The following is a 25389-nucleotide window of genomic DNA, read 5'->3' on the forward strand; positions in this document are numbered from 1 at the left end:
ATTTATCTGGATTTTTTCACATTATTCTACATTTGTCTTAATAATTGAAAATTTTTATTAAATAAATATAAACTTTTCCTTGACTCCCAATTTTCTGTGTTGTTAACAATCGATTCATCTACAGCTGTTTGTTAATTTATATTTTCATCGTCGTGTTATTTTACTTCAATGTGTTTAATAGAGATAAAACTGAAAAATTTGATATAATATAAATAAAATCGTACATAATGCAGATTGTACAATTGATTTAAATTTTGGTTTTTTTAACTTCCGAACCTTTTTATTGTTGACAAAAATATCTCAAGGATTTCATGATTTAACATTAAATTGATTTATCATATAGATATATGCAAATTATATATTTGGACAAAATAATACTAAAAAGTCAGGGAAAAAATGAATTTCCGGTCTTGGAAAATCTGAAAAAGTGAGGGAATTTTTTTCATTGAATCTGCTGAACATCCTGATATATAATTAATATATGGGTTGATTATTATATAAATCTATCTTTATAACATAATTCTAAAAACAATAATTCTCGAGGAATAATATATTTTTTTCGATTTCCTCTATATTTTAGATCCTCTGTAGATCTCACATATTTGTTTTTTGATTCTCATATTTAGTTTCAAGAAAGATTGCTTCTTTTAAAAATTATTTCTAGTCGAGAAAACGAGCTCATAACGATTGAAAAAAAAATCTAAATTTTTCAATCGATTTCCGAAGCACAATTTTGCTCCCAATCAGAAATAAATTTCTAAACTAAATCAATTAAATGACAATTTAAAAATAATATATTTCCACAATTTTCTAATGAAGAAAAATGATTAAAAGTAAATACGTGGAAACACAAGTTCTTAAATATAGAATAAAGAAAGAGCTTTGAACATTCTGATTACATATGCGACGTAGCAGACATGTTAAATCTGCATGACAAATAACGACATATAAATGTCAGAGTCAACAGCAGTAGTGATTTATAGGATGCATACGTATAAGTGATGAACTGAATGAGTCAATTTTACTTACGGGAAACATAGCTATCCTTGTGGCTTCGTGTCAATCGATTCCTGCAGTTATGATTTAGTACCAAGTCTACAAATTTAAGACAGAGAGATAGAACAGAAGGGCACAAAATATTTCTTCCTATAAAAGATGTCCCGATTGATTCCTTTTTCATGTGACCTGTGTCACGATAAGATAAGGGATCTTTATAGGGTCGTCACGAATTCTATTATCTTGTCGCATGCGAATCTGAATTTTATTAACTCTTCGTCGACTTAATGGATCCATATAAACATGATAAAATAGACGGCACGATGATTAATCGAAATTATTGCTCGATAATGTTGCTTCTAGTAATGTTGTCTATTCTATTTATATTGCCACTTGAATACAAACACAAGATCTTGATAAATGTGCATATCTTCGGAGAATTTTCATTTGCATTTGTCCCGCCACCACTCTCATTATTAACATATTTAGTATTATTTTTTTTGTTCGCACGCGCGTCATAAAAATTATAATAATGCGATTTTTTTCATAAAATGTTCACGTAAACGCTGCTTTTTCTCTCGATTCCATTAACATGACATTAACAAAAGAATTTTTTAATTGACCTACTCTACATGTTCCTATTTATCAAGCATTAATAAAACATATAATAATGGGATTAAAAACCGTGAAAATGCAAATTGCTTATTTAAATATAATTTTCTTATTTTTTAAATACAAGAAAAAACATATATTTTGTAAGCATGGTTACAACTATAATTTTAATGTGAACGATTATGTTTACATTGCAAAGAGAATATTACAAAAGACAGAAGTAGAAAGTAATAAATTTTATAAATTAGCGCCGGATGTGTAGTTATAAAAAGACGAGTTTAAAAACGTTTTGCAGGATGTTTGAAGAAAGAACAACGCGTGTAATTCACAATGGAGAACAGAAGAAAACGAATAACAAAAACCCTGTTTTTCGCAATATTCTCTTGCTTCTCTTATTGCTGACACTACTTATTTTGTAATTACATCTTTCTTGATGTAATTAACGTACGCGCTACATCCCTATCTACAGACGAAATAGTTTTTTAATCAATTTATTGGATCCTGTTCCGATGAGTTCTCAAAGTATCATCGGAAAAAGTTCCAAATAAAAACTTGGCGTGTGTAATAACGTTTTACTTCGATACACTAATTATGAAAAGAAATAATTGGGAGACGAAAAAAATTGTTACCGCAACTTGTATTCAACTTGGAATTTCGTCGAAGTAATTAAGGTTGATCGATAAGTCGAACATACTTCGCGGAACTATGTTAATTAATTAATGAATTCTTTCGCTTCGTAAACTCTGGCAGATGCCATCGCGAGGAAAGCGAGACGCAAAGTGCGTCTTAGTCTTGAATTACCTATACCTATTTATTGGCAACCTATCGTATCGCGCGCTAATTATTCAAGATGTGGCAACAAGTTAGTCGATATCACGATTCTGGTAAATAATGATGAATCATTAACACGGTTGAGTGATAAAAATCGATAATATTTTTAGTAAACATTATTGGAATTTGTGAACGAAATGTCTCGTCATTCATCTACTATTTTACATGTTTATCTCAGTGAAATATTTTTATATCATTTATATTATACATTTACATTATATCAATAAAATAAACAGTATTATGTATATTAATGTACAACAGAATTCATGATAATTTAATTACTATAAATAATATTAATTGTTACATTATTTATGTAATCTATTACATTATTTATTTATGTAATATTTTTTAATACGAATATTGAAATTTCTCTGTATTATTAATTTTCTCAATTATGCAATTACTTTACTTGTTTTTTCTTACAACATCCAATAAAAGATTAAAAAAGCCACTTTTAAAATCTCGCGCTATAAACACATTTATTACAACAAAATTGTTTTACATAAAAAAAACATCTTAATTTAATAGTCTAACCAAAACTCTGATTCGCCAAGAACTCGAATCGATCTTGAAAATCGCGTAAATTCCTGTCTTGTTTAAGCATTCGCGACGTCTTACATGGAACATCTATTTCAAGCGCGACAGGATCCTTTATACCCTTGAAAAGTGATTGTGGATCCTTGCAATCCCGTAAGGCACTCCTAAGGCCTAGTTTCACGGTAGTAAAAGAGACATAAGAAAAGTTTTCTATATACGCACAAACGACACCCCAGTGCCAAGGATTTCTTCATTCTTAGGTGTTGACCCGGTCGACTCCTCACAAAAGTTACTTCGATAAGATATATAAGAAGGGTCACGCGATCTGGAGATGTGTCTATGACATCGCTTGAATGCGCTTTGTTATCTGAAGATGTGCATTACGGTAAAATTTTTCTCTCATGACATGAGAAAGATATAATAATAGAGCCAGATTCCGCTGAACTTGAATCACTTATTTTGCGACTATGCAAATATCGTGAATATAGATCGAGTATTTTCAAAGTCCTTCGAACTTTCCAGTATAAATCGAGTGATCGAGGACTCCCTTTGGGTTTCGATCAATCGAATCTTTCACGCAGCTAGTACTTGAAATCCCGGTATACCGATATTTTGAGAACACATGCAATTCCGCCAATCGAGAAAAAAAAGGAGAAACAAGAGCATATATTTCGTATGCGGGAGGGACGTCGCGTTGCGAACCGCGAACTCACGTATTCCATACGTCAGTTCCCCAGGGACGTTTACGTATGGAATTGCAACCACGAAGAGGTAAAAAAACGCATGTATATATGTATATAGAAAATATATATATATATATATATATATATATATATATATATATTGTATATATGTTTTTATATATATTTATATATTTATTATTTATATACATATTATTATATATATTATATATATATATATATATATATATATATTTATATAAATATATATATACAATATATATGTATTTATTTATAATTATACTATATATATATATAGTATGCCCATAGTATATATAGTATGCCCACTCTTGGGAAAAAAAACAAATATATATGTATATATGTATATATGTGTGTATATATATATATATATATACATATATATACATATATATTTGTTTTTTTTCCCAAGAGTGGCGTCGAAGCTTACCCTAAAAGGGAGACAGGCTTCAATCTGCCGGAGTTTTAGGAACAAACACGCGGTTACAATATCTCGTTACATTGCGCTTGCAATCTCGTTTATAGCAGATCGCCGCTACTACCTCTCTTTTGCAACGGCGATGGAGATTTGCCGACGGTGTGCTATGCGATTTCAATTTTCGACACATTCGTGCGCTCGACAAAATCGTATTAAACGCGATGCTCAAGATTGTGAGCTTCTGTGTTCTAGCTTTTATGACTTTCGAAATAGACCCCAATCTCTTTTGAGTCTGTTTTCATTCATTACTTGGCATCCAAGTTAGGAATGTAAATTATTACAAAATACAAATTTTGAGGATAAACTCGTCTATGCATAATATTAATTATACATTTTTAATAAAGTAAATAGAATATTTGCGATATACCAAATATATATTGTTTGAAAAAAATTTAACTTTAAGTTATATAATTTTTACTGAATTTTCAAAAGCAAAATCTTAAGATCTTATTAAAATTTAGAATGCTTTTATATTTTGTCACTAATAAAAGAGAATATTATAAGGATATTAAATATATGTATGTTAAAATGAAATTTCTTTGTCTCTCCGGCAACACATTTTTTCCCAAAGGATAAATATACTGTCTCTTTTGAGAAAGAAAGTCCAGTTTCAGAGTTGCGAACAATACATTACATTGTGAATCATATTTCACTGAGCAAGAAATTTCAAGCACCAGACTCATAAATCAGGATGAGTGGCGTTAAAAGAAATCAGTTGTCCGGCTTTATAAATTTTCAGAAATTTCGAAAATATTGACATTATATACAATTCTCTGCTTTTCTGCGTCATATTCACGTGTCACTTAACATATTTTACCTTCGAAAATCGCGCGGAATATTGCGTGTTTTATTCACATCTTTCAAACATCAAAACGAAAAAATATCACGAGAAATCGTATCAAGTTGTAATTAATTATGTGAACGCGAAATTATCAATAGCTTGTATTTACTCTTATATGTAATATAAATATTTTTATTTTTTATCTTATTTATTTAATCATTTATTATTTAATATATATACAATGTGTGTATATATATATATATATATATATATAAAATATAAATAGATTTTACAATGACGAAAATAGCACGATCGCGTGCAAAAAGAATAATTAATATCCATGTGTCAAGCATGATACATTTTTTCTTTAATAAATGATAAGAACATAAATATACAAATTGTCAAGAAAAATAAATGAACCGATATAAATGAATTGTATGATATAACACAAACACACAAGATGAAAGAACAAATAAAGCAATTCTCTTATGACACTCGCTTATGGTAAAAGCTCATGCGATATATCAATCATCGTTTCATTCTACCTCTTCTTGGCGCTTTTCGTTTTTCTATACTAATATCACTATCGTTTATTCTCGACTATCGTGAAACGCTATATACATATACGTGCGTGGATAAATAATTCATATCACGATTGAGGAGAGACAAAGCCCGTAAACGCAATCTCCACAGAAATCGCATTAATCATCGAACGACGCACGCGAGATATTCGCAGAGAAAAATGAAGGAGAAAAACCATTCTAGTGAATATAAAGCGCCTTTCTTTAAATTATCATCGACAATGGCACGTCGTAACGCATTTTTATGAGTCAAATAGATTATTTATACCGAGCTGAAAAGCCGCATCTTCGGAGAGTGGGCCATTTGCCTCCTTGGAATTAGTAAAAAAGATTAAACATTTGCTCTCTTTTGGAGTAAACTGAAATTTATAAATATAAAATTAGAATTTTATTTTAATATAACATTAAAATTTTTAATTTATTTTAATTTATTAACTTTTATTTGTATATTTAATATTTTAGAAAAATTGAGAATAAAATACCAAAAAATAATTAAATTATTAAAAAGAATAAAGTTTAAAAAAATGAAGAACAATACAATGTTAATTATGTCCTGCGGATGCTCATGCTTGCAACAGAGTCGTAAAGGGAACTTTGTGCAAAGTGCGTGCGATATATCCGCAATGGCGGATAAGAGCGATAATGTTATCGCGTATATGTCGTATTACGCGCAAATCGATCGTGCCCGTGTGTGATTATCGTTCAACTTACGGCATTTCTCGCGTGACAGTGAAACATATATACACTAAGCGAATCACGATTGATTGTGTTTTCGTATTTGCGAACGTCTCGGTTATTTAACTTCTCGTCGATGAGATCGAGAAACGATCTCGTCGACGAGAAGTTAAATAACCGAGCTTGAAAAATATTTTACTCCAAAATTAGTTTTTTTTTTTATATAAAATTCGAATTTTATTTTAATATAACATTAGAATTTTTAATTTATTAACTTTACGTGAACTGAAAGCCCCGTATATTTTCGCTTCAACGTCGCGTGATTAAATTCGACATCTAATGTCAGATTGCCATTAGTCTTCGGCAATATCAATAATATGATCAAAGTAGAAGGTATATATAAATTCATATACGTTTGATAAACACACTTAACCTAGTATGGAATCAGCATTTAATGTTCAAGACATATCGATCCGGTGGAGTTGGAAAAAAAAAGATCATGGTGAATTATTCAGAATCGAGCGGTTTGTTTTCGATTTTAAATATGCAGCGAGAATAACAAGGTAAAAGGTATTGCATAATGCGACACGCGAAAAACCGATACTTGACAGCTAACTTATGAAGGTATTTCAAACATCAAAGTCAAGTCCAGTCACGATGTAGTACGCAACTTTGCTAATAACTTATGCGTAACGGTGCAAGAATGAAAAGTTATATGTCGCGGTGACCGTGTTTAAGCAAACTAATACTTTTTTTCGAAAGTAGATATTTTATAGATATTTAAACGTTTGAAAGAGACACATTATCATGTCATATGTTCTTATTTCTAATATTATAAATATAAAATATACAAAAAATAAAATAAAATGTATTGTAAAATATAATAAAATATTTATATAAATGTATAGTATATTAATAAAATATCTCTATAATTTATTAAATTTTTAAAAAAATTATTCATTGAAATACATATTATGTAATTTGTATTTTTTCGTGATTGGATGCTATACAAAATATCGTCTGAATAATTTATTTATCAAAATTTTAAAGCACATGATGAATTAAACAAAAAAGCAAAAAGCGTGACATTGTATAATATTTCATGTACCAACGATTACAATATCACGCGTTTTTCGTCAAAATGCAGTATTTTAATTTTTCGTGAATAATTCACAAATACAAATTATACACCGTGAAAATTTTTTGGTTTTTTTACATTAATTTAGCAGATTGCAGCGTGTACCGAACGTGTTCTTCGATGATAGAATACCATGCAACGGAACACGAGCTCGTGATATGACATGATAATAATGCCTGTCTTTAGCACAATGTTGTTTTATGTAGCTCGATATTAGGGCCACTTTTCAAGGTCCGCTGAAAGTACACAAATGACGTGTGACGAAGGCGCGTTTCCTCGGTCGGAAGGAAATTCTTTGCCCGAAGCTAGGAACAACTTGGCGCGAATCGAAGGCCAACGGTAAAGAGGGAAAGAGGATTGAATTTCGCTCCCGCCTCGAAAGGGTGGTTTCGAGGTCTAGGGCTGTCGACCGACCCGAGCCGATCAATATAGCTACAGGTGTCTGAAAGCATCAGTATACTAGCCGATTTTTATTCCCGAAATAGACGTCAGAGAAATGCAAAAAGCGCGTACGACATTCCAATCACTTGATTCAATTTCTTATTCCTTTACCGATGTTTGTGCGCAGTCATCTGTGATTAATAAATTACAGATAATTAAGAAAAAAATTATAATAATCAGAAATATTATACAAAATGTTGTAACAGTCTTAAATTTAATCATATTCTTCGATTCTTCAATCTTGACATTTTTTTCAATTATGTTGAAAATGATAGATTTTTCTCGGAATTTTCGATTCGATTAAATAATGAAAATTTAATGTTTGCTTAAATATATATGAATTATATATATATATACATATATGTATTTTCTAAATTTTAATTCGAAACTTTTGTTGAAAATAAATTGAAAATCAACTATTATATGTCATCAAATATATAAGAGATGTGTGATATTTTTCTCAGCAATAACAAAATCAAGTAAAAGGAACAAATGAATTTTAAGTCTGCTTACGATCGCTTCAGCTACAGGTGTTTGAAATTACGAGCACGCGAACTCGTTATATACTACGTGCGTTTCGCTTACTCAGAACGATTTCACACGGTCTTATATGAAGAGGATAGAATCCGTGTCGGCAGAAAGAAAATAGGGAGAAAAGCTAGTTATATTTCGATATTGACGCGCGAGTGTTTCGTAAAGTCACAATTTTATATTTGTGCAGATCATTTATATAAATTTATTTTTCTTTCTTTTATTATTAAAACAGAACACTCGGTGTTTTCGTGAAAGAAAACCCCCAACTCGCATCATATATCATAATCATAAATTTGAAATTATATTTAACAATTATACATATAAAAATATAGAGAGAAATCAAATGATAATGTATTATCTATCGCAGTGAAATATTTAAAGAAGTTTTTTATTTCAAGATTTTTCTCTTCACCATTTATTGGGCTCAGATATTTATTTGATATAGTTCCGACTCGTATCTTTGGATTAAATGGAGAACTATGTGTCTATAAAGATCACCATTAAGGTTGGACTGACAGTTTTTTATATTTCTATCCTTCAACGATCCGGAAAGAAGAGGGTTCTTCCATCCCTTTGCTCTCTTTATGTAGAAAAAGTGGTTTGAAAAGGTGTATCGTCTTACCAAACAACTACGCGCGTCAGACGCGACTTCTATCTACCTTGAAATATTTTTCTCGGAAAGATGCAATAAACATGCGACAAAGTTTTTCTTATCGAACGTGCTCGCGTTTATGCACCTGCCGCTGCGTAGGAGAAATATACTTGGTTGACGTAGAAATTACAAAATCGATCAATAATACACATATATATATATATATATTTTTTTTCAAGTCGCAGAAGGATCCTAAATTATCCGCAGCGACGTTTCTTCTTAATCGATCTATCATCTTTGTTTTATCACTTTATCTTCCAACTTTGATGAGAGCGACGAAACATCTGTACGTTTAATTAAAATAAATTTGTGCTCGAAGAGTCTTACGAAGTGAATTCACGTGCAAATTTATCTTTATCTACTCGCGAGTATTTCAGCAGGTATAATCTCTCCTGACGGTAGTTTGTTGAAAACTTTTCTCCGGCCGTCTTTCGTGTAATTTAGCAGTACGGCCAGTCATATAAATATCATTTTTCTAACAAGTTGGGCGGCGGAGGAAAGGCAGAGGTGATACGGTAGATAACGTTTTCCCAAACGAGCCACTACGCGATTTAGGTCGACGGTTCTCCTCTGGTTTACGACGACCCATAATCGCGTAAAGGTGCCCGATTTGCAATTTTCAGCATGTAATCGTGATTAATCACGATGGGGGATAACTGCCGATGGGAAAACGTCTCCGTTTTCGGAGACGGGAACACCATCGGCTGTATCGATCGTCGCTCCAAGGCGAATAAGTAATCATATCGCGCACCTTGAAATGCGAAACTGGGACACTCGGCGGCCTTGTTGCGTCCTGCGCAACAATACTGTTGACAATAACGCATCGCCAGGTTAAAATAGACCTAGACACGCCACTATAACAATTGTATTATTGTTATTATACACACAGAACGCGCGTTTATATAGTAACGTAATGTAACGTGATGATATTGATGTTCGTGATCTCTGATTGCTCGAGTTCAAATATAACTTTATTATGCTATTTAATGATGAGACATATTTCGTTATTTAAAACATTACTAGGTATGTGGAAAGAAAATTCATGTTCTCAAGATATTTTAATAAAAACTTTAAAATATTCAGAGTATACGTATATATAAGGAGAAAATTAAATTTGATTAAAATTAGTAAAATCGATGAGGTAATTGTGTTTTTGCGAAAATCGTAAAGTTTGAGGTATGTCAAAGTCTTGCGATAAATTTTATTTCAAAGAATAAGCGGAAGATTATTTTTCATTTAAATTCTTAAGTTTACCTAAATTTGCTGAAAAATATTTTCTGAATATGAAAATATCTAAAATTCAATGAAAATGGATGGTAATTTCAACTCGTAAAATAAAAGTTATAAAAATGTATGGATAAAAAATAATTTCGACTTAGATTTAATTAATTACAGCATTGTAGATTGAAAAATTGTGAGATGCGAGAAACGATAAGAATATCGATAATTAATTGAAATGATAATGAATAATTGTGATTTGTCCATTGGAGTTCTTATACTTATTTTATACTAGATATGAAAGTTGTAATGCTAAAAATTACACGAAAAATTCACGATACGAATTAGTGTTACTAAAAAATCGTACAATGATTTACGTGTTATAATTTTACATGAATCTCAATATCTCGTTTTTTCATCTCCGACAGTTAGCGAGATTATCGAATGTATTTAACTTTTTTCTATCATTCGTCAGCCACTTGTTTCCTTTCGTTCCAGTTTAATCCCGCCGTCCATTTTAATGCCGCGTGCAATAAAAACGCTCTTGGTGTCATGGTAATTACATTTTTATTTGATTTAATTCCCATTTTTTGTTTTTTATTTGATTTAAGCTCCTGACGCGTAATTGACGTTCTAAAAACCGACTCGTAACGTACAGCGGAAACGAAGGGTAGAAGGGACGTCAGAGAAGAAACACGTGATCGTGTATGTCCCGGATCGGGAAACTGGGTCAACCGGTGACCCTCTTGTGGTAAATAACCGGGACGATACACACCCAGCGCGGAAATTATCGGTGGTAATTTTCCGGAGCGGCCTAACGAGCGACGACGCGAAATCGCGCGAACCACGATCTCTGCGAATTTAATAAGGAATCCGGAAGAGTCAAACGCGAGACTAGCATGAAAAGAGTGAACAATGCGTATAAAATGATTGCATGAAGTGATAAGTGTAATATATAATTAAATGTTAGAAATATATGTATATCAAAAAAGTCTTACTTTTTAATCTACAATATTACTAAAATGAATATAATTTTTAATCTCTATTATTAACAATGAGTGATGCATAATTACAAAAAAATGTATTTAAATGATTTATTCTTAATTAATTTTATACGTTACTTTACATTAGCAAAATTTGATTTTAATCATGTTAATGCTTTAAAAGAATTATATATCTATGAGAGAGCTAGCAAAAATAAAAGTAGACATATGCGAGTAAAATTTTTATAAAAAATATATATATATATATATATATTATCACATTAATATATATATTGATAAATATTTATAATTAAATATATATTCATATATATTATTTATCAAAAATATCCATATATTATTGTACATACATTTTAATAATTAATCAATAAAATTATGACGATGAATTATACGAAAATTTTAATCAATTCGAATAGTGGACAATTTATAACACGATTCTCATGGTTTCGTTGGGAACCAAATGTCGGGCAAAGATGGAAACTCGCGATATTCTGCGCGGTAATTTACATAGAATTTTAATTCAGGAATATATACTTAGATATATTATGGCGTGCGCACACGGCTGTAATAGAACGGGGTGCGTTCGCCGTTTTTTCCCAGGCGACCTCATAAATTTAGCGTGTAGCGCGCGAAATAAACTGGCGAGAAATCTACGAGTTTAAGATAATTCGGCGAGCTGAAGATTTTCCCGGCCAGAGCGGAACAATACGTTTTATTCGCGACGAATGAGAAATCGCGACTATTCTCTTACAAAAGCGCGCGATTTGTGACGTGCATATGACTCTGTAAAGACCATAAATCTCGTTCATATAAAATAGGATAAATCCTCTTATTCAAGTTAACATATTATATGAGTGTAAAATATGTAAAATAGTCATTAATAACCACTAGTTTGTATAATAATAATAATAATAATAATAAAAGAACGCAGTTAAATTTTTTTCTCGGAAAATTTTCTCTTCAGAAATAAGATTTTTCAACAAAGCGCATTCGTGGTACATTTTTTCTCTTTCTTTTTTCCTTTTTTTTAATCTTACGCTATCTCAACACAAATAATCGTTATGATTTTACTTTTGAATACAACGTTCTTCTCGGAATCAGCGTGCAATTGTGCAATCCGTAAAAGTCGAGTTTTGTTCGATCTAATCGCAACAATTCACGAGAATTCACAAATTACATAATATATGTTCTTTTGTTTTTTCTTTGATTCTTTCTCTCCGTAAATCCGCAGACATTTCTCAATTGCGTATTGTGTGAGCATGATTGAGATAAATTTTTTATCAAGTCTCTCACAAAACAGATATTACGGATAATCGAGGGATAAACATTAATCGATCGATTGTGAAGAAATACTTAAATTTTAAATTTTAATGTTGTGTGCGAGAGTCTCGTTATGTTAATATCGTCAATAACATGAATATATAATAGAGTATCGTAATTTTATGTTAATTCGGAACTGCAACGATACTTGATTCAATGACCATTCATCAAGTACTACTTATTGCGTAATTTAGTTTTGCGCTTCTAGATATATTTAGTAATCCGATTAAATCGCAATCAATTTCACTTATCGCGAACGAGATATACGCGGATGCAGCGAACGAAAAATGCGCAACGGTAGACTTAACACGGTGAATTTTCCAGCGGTGAAAATTCAATAAAACCCCGGGATGAGACGTAGATTGAATCTGTTCAATATACGCAAATTCAATAGTTTGGAGCAAGTTTTTTTTAGCCAAAACCTAATGGCTCTTTAAGAGTTGTATATCACTCTGGCCACGAATTCGAGGTTTACCTCTATTCGCGACACTCATTTGCTCCTCGTTTACAAGAGAACGACCTCTTAAGCTACTTCGGGGCGATCTCATTAAACTGCAGGCGCACGCAATTACGATTTATCTCACATCTATCAAATGCATTTCTTTGAGCAATTTATCTTGAAAAAAAAAGTTAAATTACTCCACGACACAGCGACTGGTACAATCTGTAGAGAGGAGTGCGAATGTCGGATCATTAATTATGTACTTTATCTTCATTGGTTTTTCGCCGAGATGTAAATTGCATCCTTCATGTAACAAGAAGAAAAAAACCTGCATTTTGCATTAATTCTTATGAATTTTTATGACGGACAATTTCCATATTTTTATTTCCGCATCAAAAAAGTTGCAGAATCTTAGAATGTAATTATATAATAAATAAAGCATTTATGCACAACATGGATTACATTTGCAAATCTTTTAACGTTTAACAAGTTTGGAAAAAAGGAAAGCATATTGCTACTTTGCAAAAAAGTTTTTAAATTTTATTTATATTTCAAGTCGAAAAAATAAAAAGAGAAGAAAGTGAAAGAAAGAGAGAGAAATGACTTTGTTTCAATATCGAATCGCCGATGGCTGGAGCTTTTGTAATGTAATTGTATTGTAATCGTACATCATTAATCATACGTAATATTTCATCAGGCTATTACAGTTGCTCATACATCCAACATTTATTATTTATTAATTCTCATTAGGGGATAGCAAACAGCTTACGTAACGCAAAATAATTACGTCGTGCGAAACGCAAATGCGTGACAAACATATTTATACAAAAAAATCGATGCACTTTACAGTCGCCAAGTATTTCTCGACATATATAAAGGAGTTCTATTCCCTATAATAGAGGATCATCCGCCGTCTTTTTTCTCCTTTTTTTTCTCTCTTCAAAGTTCATGCCAGCGCAAAGCTGATATCTCGCTTTTCAGATAGCGTTTCCGAGTATTAAAGCGGATATAAACCAATTAACGAAATCATGATTGCGCCGATTGTTACCGATAGAATGCGACAAAAATTTGATTGTCACAGAAATGCACTATTCTCTTCGTCTTCGGAGCGTTTGCTATTATCGAAGCTCTTGTGAAATTTATCATCGCTTTTCCTGTCCCACGAGATATACATATATGGTATATTTAATTCGTTTTTTCAAATAATTTCAAATAAGAATTACAAATATTTGATATTTTTCATCGCAGACATTATATAACGAGTATATTTAGAAAAAGATCGCGGGGATGAAAAATGAAAGATTCTTAAAAGATTCCTGAAGGAGGATGAACAAGGGAGTTAATGAGCGCGTATAATTTTCGCATCGCGAATAATATAGGAAGAGGAGTTACGAGGTAATTTCGCAAACGAGATTGCGTTATAAAACTTTCGAAGCAACTCTTTGACTTGCGTTTGCATTGTAGTGATGTTACACATGGCGCCCTATCCGTTTTATGCACGAATAAAACCGCACAATCCGAGCGTGAGCTGGTGCTCGATGATATACGATAAAAAGAGAATTTCGAGACGTGCAGTTGACATACTTCCTTTGTAGGATAATCGTCGAAGCGCGTTCAGAGGACAAGCATGCAAATCGATACACATATTTCCATCTTCATCCCGGTGTGCACAAATTTTTAAGATATGTATGAAACACAATATCTGTATATATTAGAAGTAGCAAAACATATGCAGAATTAATTCAATTAATTTGCAAATTTTTTGGGGTATTTTTTTCTTCCACAAAATTTGCTGATTAAACGAATTATGTGTTTGCTAATGAAATATGTGTATGCAAATTAAGATAATCTACAATTAAGCATTTTAATTGGATTTTTTCCCTCACATTTTTCAGTTATTTTCTAAATTTTTTAATATTTTAAATTTTATACGCTTGACGAATAATGAGAATATAATTCGATTTACATTTAAATTAAGATTAATTTTGTAACAATTTTTTCAAACTGCATTTTTTACGTAATCCCATAATCTTATCTCGTTTAAAAATCAAAAACATATTTTCTTAATTGATTATTCCACGGTATAACAATTTTCCTACGGGAAAATAAAAATTCGTATCGCGTGTCGTAAAAATTTTTATGCGTGTCTCAAACTTAAAAAAAAAGTGTCGTAATCACTCTTGTTACTTTCTCCTTGTTCTTCGTTTACACCCACTGATTAGTCATATATATATATATATATATATAGCAGAAACTTTATTACTACAGCTTCATTACACGTAAAATTTCTTGTTATCCCTAGTCACATTAATTAACTCCCACACGCAATCAAAATTGATACCTCTCTCTCTCTCTCTCTCGGAAAGGATAACGATAACTACTATACGTAACGTATCATCATCAGCCCACGAAGAGCCGAGAAGCCAATGGCGGGGAATGCGAGTCTGAATTTTTCATATGCTCGTTCGCCACGAGAGACGAGAAGCGATGGTAGAACAAAAGGGTATAAAAGCTGGAATGCCGACTTTATTAAGGATAAGACGAGCAACGCGAACGAATGCGCCTTTCTTCGTCCCTCCGTGATGCTTTCAAAGAAATTGCGCGAGACAATGTTTTTTCTGAATTGATCACGAGTCCTCGAGAAGAAAAAGAAAAGGTCTATGGAAAGCGTGGTGCCAAACACCGAATAGAGGGTAGAATATTAGCTGTCGAATATTAGCATCGCTCTTCACTCTGGTGTCAACATGCCGCGAATTTTTATATTATACATAAATGTATTGTATAAATATATATACATAAATATATTCTATAAATATATATATATATATATATATAATATTATATCATATATATATATATATATATATATATATATATATATTATATATTATATTATATAATATACATATAATATGTATATTATATATATATATATGCATATTATATAATATATTATTCGCTAATTTATTTATATAATAATATTCGTCGATAGCGAACGAACAAACGATGAAATTGAACGGCAAATGCGAAAGCAGTCGTCAGCTTTTGACGTTGAGGAAAATCAAATTAATTTGCGCTCTCGAAACTCTCGGGGAGAGAGAGAGAGAGAGAGAGAGGAGTCCTTAAATAAATCCCTTTACTCGTGTCTTTCAGAGTCTCTCGTGTGCCCCATATAGGTACGCCGATTGATTGGATACAGTTCGGTTTCTCTTACAACTGTATGTTCGAATTCGAAGGAATTCACTCCATTGCATCGAATCTATCGAGTTTTGCGATGCCGCGGTAGTTTACAGCCCGTGTAGCACGTATTTGGAATATATCTTATTGTAATTTGATTTGTAGCGTATATATACACGAAACGTGCATATTTGTTCGGCAAGTGCTCTAGGCAGTTATGCTAGTTGCGATCGGAATCCGTGCCCGGAATAAATTCTCTTATTGATCTTATACCGTTTTTCATTATTTTCGTAGAATAAATGTAAAAGAGAATGTCAGGATGATATATTTATGAGTATAGTTCAAAATTATTATATTTTATAAAATGCAAATTTTCTAAAATTATTTTACTTATTCTTTCACGTTCTATCTTGTGTATGTATATCAGTTAATTGAGAAAATACTTTAAAAACTAAATTATAGGACAAGTTCGTTTATATTTCGAGTTATTTCACATTTAAAACACGCGTAAATAAAATTTATTAAAAATATCCGTACAATTTTAATTATATTATAACAAAGAAAGTATTTAATTAAAACACAAGCAAGACATGATTTTAATAACGACACAAATCAGAATTTATCAGCTTGTTTCAATTTTTTTAACTTGAAAAAGTTATACAGAAAGCTAAACACACACACATACACACTGAAAAAAATTTTGTTAACTTGACTAAACCTTTTAACTTAATATTATTTTTTTCGCCTATTTTTCCATATGTAAGTTCGAGGTTAATTAATATATAGAATTTAGTAATCTCAAACTAACAAAGAGATACAGTTCCGAAAAATTAATTTTCGCGCTTGGCTCTTTTGGTCGATTTGAATATCATTTATATTATTGTTAACACTGAGAGCCGATAATAAAAATATTTCTTAATATTATTTTGTTAATTGAACATATAAAAATATTTAAATTAAATGTAACATATTAAATCTAACAAAACGTATATTTGACTTAAATACTAATATATGTTCAATTAACAAAATAATAACTTAGTTGAAAGATTTAGTCAAGTTAACAATTTTTTTTTAGTGCATGCAAGTGTTTCGAACTTTCCTTCAAAAGCATGTTGCATTTACGTGAAAACTGGTTGAATTTTGGAGACTGGCATTAACCCTGACCTTCTTTCTCGCAGCAGAGCTTAAAAACGCGAGAGTATCTTAAGAGGTGAGATTTGCGGCTTTGTTTGTCGTTTGACTGACCTCATTTCGCGTAAATCGCACTATTCTTTTCGCTCTCTTCAGAGATGTGCTTGAACGTTATCATCATTGCAGCACAAAATTCTCAAGGCGACTCAACCGCAAGCGTCGTTCACTTTCTTTACAGCCGTTTCTTCGAGAATTATTATTTTACGAGCATGAGAACAGGAGAGATAAAAAAGTAAGCAATGACCGATAACATACGTTTCTCGCGGAGAGAACATATTGTGTTAGCTCCAAATCATCAGCTCCACATCATATAATATTTATAATCATCTGGAAATATTACTTTGCTGTTTTCACTATTCTTACTCCGAGTTCTTTTAATTCTACTTTGATAAAACCAAATTGAAGCTAATTAAAAATTTGCTAATCATTTGCGATTACAAGGTGTTTAGCAGTCAGGGAAATCTGGAAAACCGGACATTGTCAGAGAATCTTATAAATCTGGAATTGTCAGGGAAAAGTCAAGAAATTTTACTATATTTCTGGATTTTTTCACATTATTCTACATTTGTCTCAGTAATTTGAATTTTTTTATTAAATAAATATAAACTTTTCCTTGACTCCCAGCACGCTAATTTTCTGTGTTAAAAATCCATTCATCTACAGCGTGTTTGTTAATTTATATTTTCATCGTGTTATTTTATTTCCATGTGTTTAATAGAGATAAAACTAAAAAATTTTATAATATAAATTTTTTAATATAAATGAAAAAGGTGCATCATGCAGATTGTATAATTGATTTAAATTTTTGTTTTAACTTTCAAACCTTTTCATTGTTGACAAAAATATCTCAAGGATTTCATGATTTAACATTTAATTGATTTATCATATGGATAAATGCAAATTATATATTTGGAAAAAATAATACTAAACAGTCAAGGAAAAAATGAATTTCTGGTCTTGGAAAATTTGAAAAAGTCCGGGAATTTTTGCATTGAGTCTGCTGGATACCCTGATAATTCTTACTCCGAGTTCTTTTAATTCTACTTTGATAAAACCATCTAAATTGAAGCTAATTAAAAATTGGTTAATTATTTGCGATTATCTCAAGCGAGGGATATATAAACAGCGGTAAAATTGTACCTTTCCGTAAAGTTTGTGCAATTTGCACAACCACTTGCTCTTATAACAATTCACACTTAAACAGAGAGCGCAGTCGTTACAGCAAAGGATATCTCTGACAATTACTCGGCAAAATGTCGAGAAGTACAACGAGCACATGTGCAGTTACGAATTATGTATAGTGAGAGATGTTTACTTTTTGACGGACACTCCACTTCAATCCGTCTACTCGTCCAACTTTTTTTCCATTTATACCTCGTATTATTACGATTGTATTGTTAAAACACACATTTATAGCACGACATTGAAGGATTAAGAGTGCAAAGCGAGCTCATCATTTTTGAAACTTCTCTTTTTCTAGTCGCAAACGCGATGACACATAAAATTGCATTTATAAAGTGAACAACTTGTGTTATTACTTAAAAATGTATTTCTTTCCGTTTTATCTCCGCGCCAGCACACTAAAGAGAAATTATCGAATTCGAGTAAATATTTATTTCAATACTGCCTAATAAATCATTTATTTGAAATTAATAATATTGATTTGATGTGAAAAATAATTATTTGATATAAGAAAATCCTTTTAAAAACAAATAAATATTTATTTGTTTCAAATAAATGCTTTATCAGGCAGTATTGAAATAAATATTTATCAAATAATTTTTTTTTTTTCACGCACAATCATACAAATTCAGAAGTCGCAGAATCACTTTGCGAAAAAATGTTCGCAAAGAAATTTTTACGAGAGCTCGCTTTCGTCCGCGTCGAAGCGGCTCGGATTTGAAAGGAGTTTTTGTCGGGCTTTTATACGCGCGACCGTATAAATATAAGAAAGCTCGCGATTTCTCAAATAAAACAGCGTATATACGTCGACACTTGGTTTCGACTGGCAAGAAAGCCGAATCGGGAAAAGTGAAGGGAGGAAATATTTTCGACGATCTTTCATACTCTTGTTGACACGTTGACGCGCTATTCTGGGCTCTTGCTTTTCGGGTCAATGGGGAATTTTCTCTGGTTCGGGTAAGAAAGTGTAAAGTTGCGACTCCTCGGAGACACGAGAATCGCGAGAGTCGCACGGTTGAATTTCGATCGTCGGAATCGGATCACCAATTTGCGAGATGAGAAAAGATGTGCCGTGAAAATATTATCTTTGTGTGTGAGAGAATATAAACGGCGCACACCTTGTTGGTATTTCTTGCGGCTATATGCTTTACGTCTCGTCGAATTTATTGATTCTCGATGGCTGTAAAACGGCGAGCAACGTTAACATGGCTTATTAAAGTCCGCTATTGACTTACTAAGAGCGAAACCGTCGTCTTCCAAAATTCGATAATGCTTTTTAACTTCAACGATTTCAGTTCGGTCGGGCAGCGTTTCAATTAATTTTGTTCGAAAATTACAAGTTTACAGAAGAAAATTCCGATTGATAATAATCTCGTTAAATATCATTTTTTATCGAAATATCCGAGAAAATTTCTCTCTATAAAAATTGACAGGTTTATTTTATACGGACTAATTAGCGCTATATTATATTTGCGACCGTTTTATATGAATATGAGCAAATATGAAATTTTTAATTACGGACACGAAGTTATTATAAACGTGCGACAAAAGCTTTGGTTTTTACCGCAAACACAGGTGCCAATCATTATTCAACAATCACGAAACGCGGTTTAGCTGATTTTTTCTCTTTTTTCTTCCTTTTTTTTATATTCGCCAACCGATCATTTTCACACGGCCGACTGATTTATGCGGTGGCTGACATTTTAATTAAACTTGTGGAAACGTTATTTTTCGAATGATGAAAAGTCCGCGTTAATAAAATCCCGCGCACGTTCGCGACCAATTATTTCATCTAATTTGTTCGCGTCGAAATTGTTTCGACGATTCTATCGAAATAGAAATATCTTTGAACGCCGAACTTCTCTCCGATATCATTCAACGAATAAGATGATCCCAGATGCTTGAAAGATGCGAGTCAATCGTAATATTTCGTCACAGAAATCTATCGGAAATGATATTGCGCGTTATATCGACGTATTTCCTTTTTTCCTACCGTCAAATCCGTTTCGTTTTCCGAGAGATATTCTCGGAAAATGAGCGATCGAGAGAGAGAAGAGCGCGAAGTCGTTATTTCTAGCACGAGGAAGATTTAAGCGGACAAGGCAACGGATTAAAATTATACCACCATCGTTATATAATATCTCGTGTGCATCGTGCAAGTTAGATGACACTCTTCGTCTTCACGCTATAAGTTTGCAAAATTATATAAAGAACTTCCGCCTCTTACATCGTCACAATAGGGATAAAAGTGTCATAATATGTTGTACAAGAAAAGATGGAAAGTTTCTTACACAGTTTTTAGGCATCTCTTTCTCTTGCGTTAAAACTTGGGGTTTTTCGGTTTTTTAATTTTTATATTTTTAATTATTTCTCTGTATAAAATATGTATCTCGAAAGAGAAAATTGCAAATTATATGTAGATTTAACGAATATGATAATGTCTTGATATATTCGATATTAAAATATTGATTTTTCATTTTACGTAATACAGAATATTAAAAATAATTATTTCCACAATAATTATTCTCTCTATATATGTTTCTTAAATATATGCAGCGAGAGCATAAGCTCCTCTTTTATATTCTCGATAATGACGAACTAATTATAATTCAATATGCATATATATCCGAGTGACAGAATTATTTGTCAATTTAAATTCGTCACGTTAATGCAACGAATTTATGCGACGTCATTTGACGCAAAAATAGAATCAATTTTCCAATTATACTCTGAAAAGAGAGCGACACGCAACGCTCTCTCATTTACACTTAGCGTTAATTGCGAAACATCCCGAGTACTATATACAAACTCGACGGACTTGGCCAACCTGTTACTCTCGGATGCACTTTAGAAGCTTCCGAATTACGGGCAGATTAACGACTGACGTCGGAGACGAATTCGATCCGCGCGTCATTTAAGTAGAAGAAGGGACGCGGAAATACGCAGATGGGGTGGGTAGAGGGTGAATTAATACCGAGTCTTCAATCTAGTCTCTCCCCGCCTGTTACGCGCGTGTAACTTAATTACGATCGTGTATCCGCGTCTGGTCGAGAGTCGAGACTGACGCGAAACAAATCTCCGTTCTAATCTAACAGCCGAGGCAACCTGTTACTTGGTGCTCGAAACTCCCTCGCCAAGTTATATCAAGCTGGCGGCGCGAAATCGACCGCGGAAACCGCCGCGTGTCATCCGCCGCTCATCTATTGTCTCGTTAATCGTCTCGCGAGATACCGCGAGCTGCAACAATCGGTCATTATGTCGCCGTTAACTTGATCTCTTGAGTGTCGCGAGACTTGAAAATGGACTAAAAATCGCAATTGAACAATTTTGTGTTAAATTTGACAGATATCGCATGTCCCAAACGGCCCACGGAATTTTTTGTGTTAATTTAACATAATGTGGGTATGTTAAATTGAGACACGAATACTGTGTTAATAGATAAAATAAATGCAAAACTTGAAGGAATTTCAGAAATGAACTAAAAATCGCAATTGAACAATTTTGTGTTAAATTTGACAGATATCGCATGTCCCAAACGGCCCACAGAATTTTTTGTGTTAATTTAACATAATGTGGGTATGTTAAATTGAGACACGAATACTGTGTTAATAGATAAAATAAATGCAAAACTTGAAGGAATTTCAGAAATGGACTAAAAATCGCAATTGAACAATTTTGTGTTAAATTTGACAGATATCGCATGTCCCAAACGGCCCACAGAATTTTTTGTGTTAATTTAACATAATGTGGGTATGTTAAATTGAGACACGAATACTGTGTTAATAGATAAAATAAATGCAAAACTTGAAGGAATTTCAGAAATGGACTAAAAATCGCAATTGAACAATTTTGTGTTAAATTTGACAGATATCGCATGTCCCAAACGGCCCACGGAATTTTTTGTGTTAATTTAACATAATGTGGGTATGTTAAATTGAGACACGAATACTGTGTTAATAGATAAAATAAATGCAAAACTTGAAGGAATTTAAAATCAATTTTGTGTAAAATTAACATAGCTTTATAATGTAAACATTAAATAAAAATGTGTTAATTTTAGATTTTATCATTCCTACTTATATATTATAAAATAAGAAACCAACATTTTTTCTTGTATGTTTTAACAGATAAATCTTGTCTAGTTGTTTTAATAATTTAACATGTAAATTCAATTAAGACAACAGCAATATGTTAAATTAACACATGAATGTGTTAAACATTTAACACCAAATTTTAACGGGGACCGTTTTCAATAACACTAATTTTTCTACTGTGAACGATTCCTTCCAAACTATATTAAATTCGTACTTATGCAAATAATGGATGTTATGCGTTGCAGGGAGAGTAATAGAATCTTCTTCAATTTTTTTTTCATTTTTTGATTCATTGATTACTCTTGCAAGTAAACAAAATTTATACATTTATGTTTGGTATAATTATACGCATTATAGGAGACTCTTCAAAAAAATATTTATTACACGGAGATAAATTTCTCTTAGAATTTACCCTGAAGATCATAGTAATTGTGGGATAATGAAAAATATGTACATAGTAAAATTAATCGAACAAATCTTTATATACCTTATTGTGGAAGATATTAATATTTTTATTGTAATAAATATTAATTAGAGAAACTATAAAATTCAATACTATATTGTGCCACGATTAGCATAATTTTCAGGGTAAATTCTAAGAAAAAATTCTCTCTGCGTAGTTTTTCTTTTTAAAATAAATAAATGGCGTAAGCTCTTCATTAAAACTCTCTCTCTCTCTAGTTGCTCGCAATATTTTAACGTATCTTCTCATTAATCCGGTTAATTAAATTTAAATTTACACTACTATGATTCGTCCGTAAATTATAAAACGAGATCACACCTGCATATCGATCACCAAACATATTCGCCATTTTAATACAGATTTTATTCAACCTGTAATCCGTATGATTTATAATGAAACGTACATAAAATCGGTTGCAATCAATCAACACATCTGATAATGGACTATAAAAATCGAGAGCTTTTAAGACACTTCGCTGCGTACGTTTCACAGACATACTTCCGCACTGCAATCTACACAAACAGCTGTTCTTCGATTGCATTCTCGATTTCGAACGTCCCTACATATCTCCCTAAAATCGGTTTCTATACATTCTCACGCACCTCCGTTCGATCGCGATCGATCGCCTCTATAAGAACTGCTATAACACCAACCTGTTACTTGTCGGCAGCGCGAGCTTCCAAGAGGGGGATAAAAGGGCGCGAGCCCTCGAGCGCGCTCGACCCTTCGGCTCTCTTTCGCACGGATGCACGTGCTCTCTTCCGGTATTGTCCTGGCAGCGCGCCCACTTTTTCCCTCGACAAGAAATATATATATATATATATATATATACGCGCCGGAAGCGCGTCCGGGAAGAAGTAAGCAACGGGAGATCGATATATGTTCCTCGAACGGGTTCGATAATCTCGCGGGTTCGAGAAGAAAAAAAAAAGAAACCGGATGTGGGCACGAACCGCGAACGCACACCCCAACGAAGCGACCGTATCGTCGGGCAGGCAGCCCGGCTTGCACTGCCCGGGTCTACAGTTTCTCCCACCGAAGGACCGCCACCTCATCCCTCTCTCGGTCTCTCTCCCTCATTTCATCCCCCGCGACAACCACCCTCGGCCACCCACCGTATCTACTCGCGTTCTACGGCAAACGAACGCGTTCCCTCTTCCGAAAAAGCTCACCTCTCGCAACCCCCACCTGACACCCCCTGCCACCCCCCTCCCCTCCCTCTCACCCAGAGTCCGCTCGGCGAACAGCTCAGAGCGCAAGCTCGCGCCCCTTACTCTCCCGAGGGCTGGAAAGCCTTCGCCTCACGGCCGGCCGACGCAGGACGAAGGACGAGACGAAGACACCGCATCGAAAACGCGCGTCGCGTCGGTGCGTATGTCGAGCTCGACTACTTGTTTCGCGCGTGTTTCGACTTTCGACAGAGATCGTGTGTGTATGTATATATATATATATTTTTTTTTTTTTATACATATATATTTGATGGCGATACATCTAGGAAATTATATGTATATATTTTATATACATATAATTTTCTAGATGAATCGCCATATAATTTTATCTTTTATCTAGATATATTTTATTAACAAAATCGTCTTATATAAGATTAATTTACATATTTTATTTCATCTTTATCTAGCTAATTTTAAAATTATCTAAGCACAACAAAATATATATATATAATTTTAAAATCATCTAAGCACAACAAAATATATATATATATATATATATTTTGTTGTGCTTAGATGATTTTAAAATTAGCTAGATAAAGATGAAATAAAATATGTAAATTTATCTTAGATAAGATGAAGACGATTTTGTTTTAAATATATCTAGATAATAGAAAATTATATGGCGATTCATCTAGAAAATTTACTAAGATAATAATTGTGAAGACTGCTTATGTAAACGCAGTTATTAAAAAATGTAAATTATAAAAAGGATATAAAAATATACCTATGTATCCATATATTTATTTATAAATTTTTATCGCTTAAGTTCTACTATTTAAGTATTTTTATGTGCTATGATTCTAAATCAAAATTATTTTAGATAATTTAGTAAAGATAATACTTTGTAAGATGCAGACATAGATAATACATATTTTTACCTATATGAAGTTGAAATGACACCAAAGTTTCATCTAGATGATCATCTAGATAATTTTATTTAGATAACAGCAAACACTGATATATATGTCACGTTGTGATCCGGTGTTGAATGGATATGATGTTGGCTGATGAATGGAAGGAGGGAATAAGTAATATGCAGAGAGAGAGAGAGAGAGAGAGAGAGAGAGAGAGAGCAGGTGGAACGTTAAACGGGATTA

At 32.5% G+C, this 25389-nt stretch overlaps 1 protein-coding gene across 5 annotated transcripts in view; it reads right to left on the bottom strand.

The window, feature by feature from the left end:
- Fife (regulating synaptic membrane exocytosis protein fife) overlaps positions 1–24059 on the bottom strand; it is a 168799-nt gene extending 144740 nt beyond the window's left edge. For all 5 annotated transcript variants that reach the window (XR_014924574.1, XM_085482080.1, XM_029319530.2 and 2 more), the window contains exon 1: positions 23717–24059. The gene's annotated coding sequence lies outside the window, so the exon portion shown is untranslated. The remainder of the gene's footprint in view (positions 1–23716) is intronic.
- Between the last annotated feature and the right edge of the window lie 1330 nt (positions 24060–25389).

The sequence above is a fragment of the Nylanderia fulva genome, unplaced genomic scaffold, assembly GCF_048542155.1.
Source record: "Nylanderia fulva isolate GAGA-0341 unplaced genomic scaffold, ASM4854215v1 Scaffold10, whole genome shotgun sequence".
Lineage (NCBI taxonomy): Eukaryota > Metazoa > Arthropoda > Insecta > Hymenoptera > Formicidae > Nylanderia > Nylanderia fulva.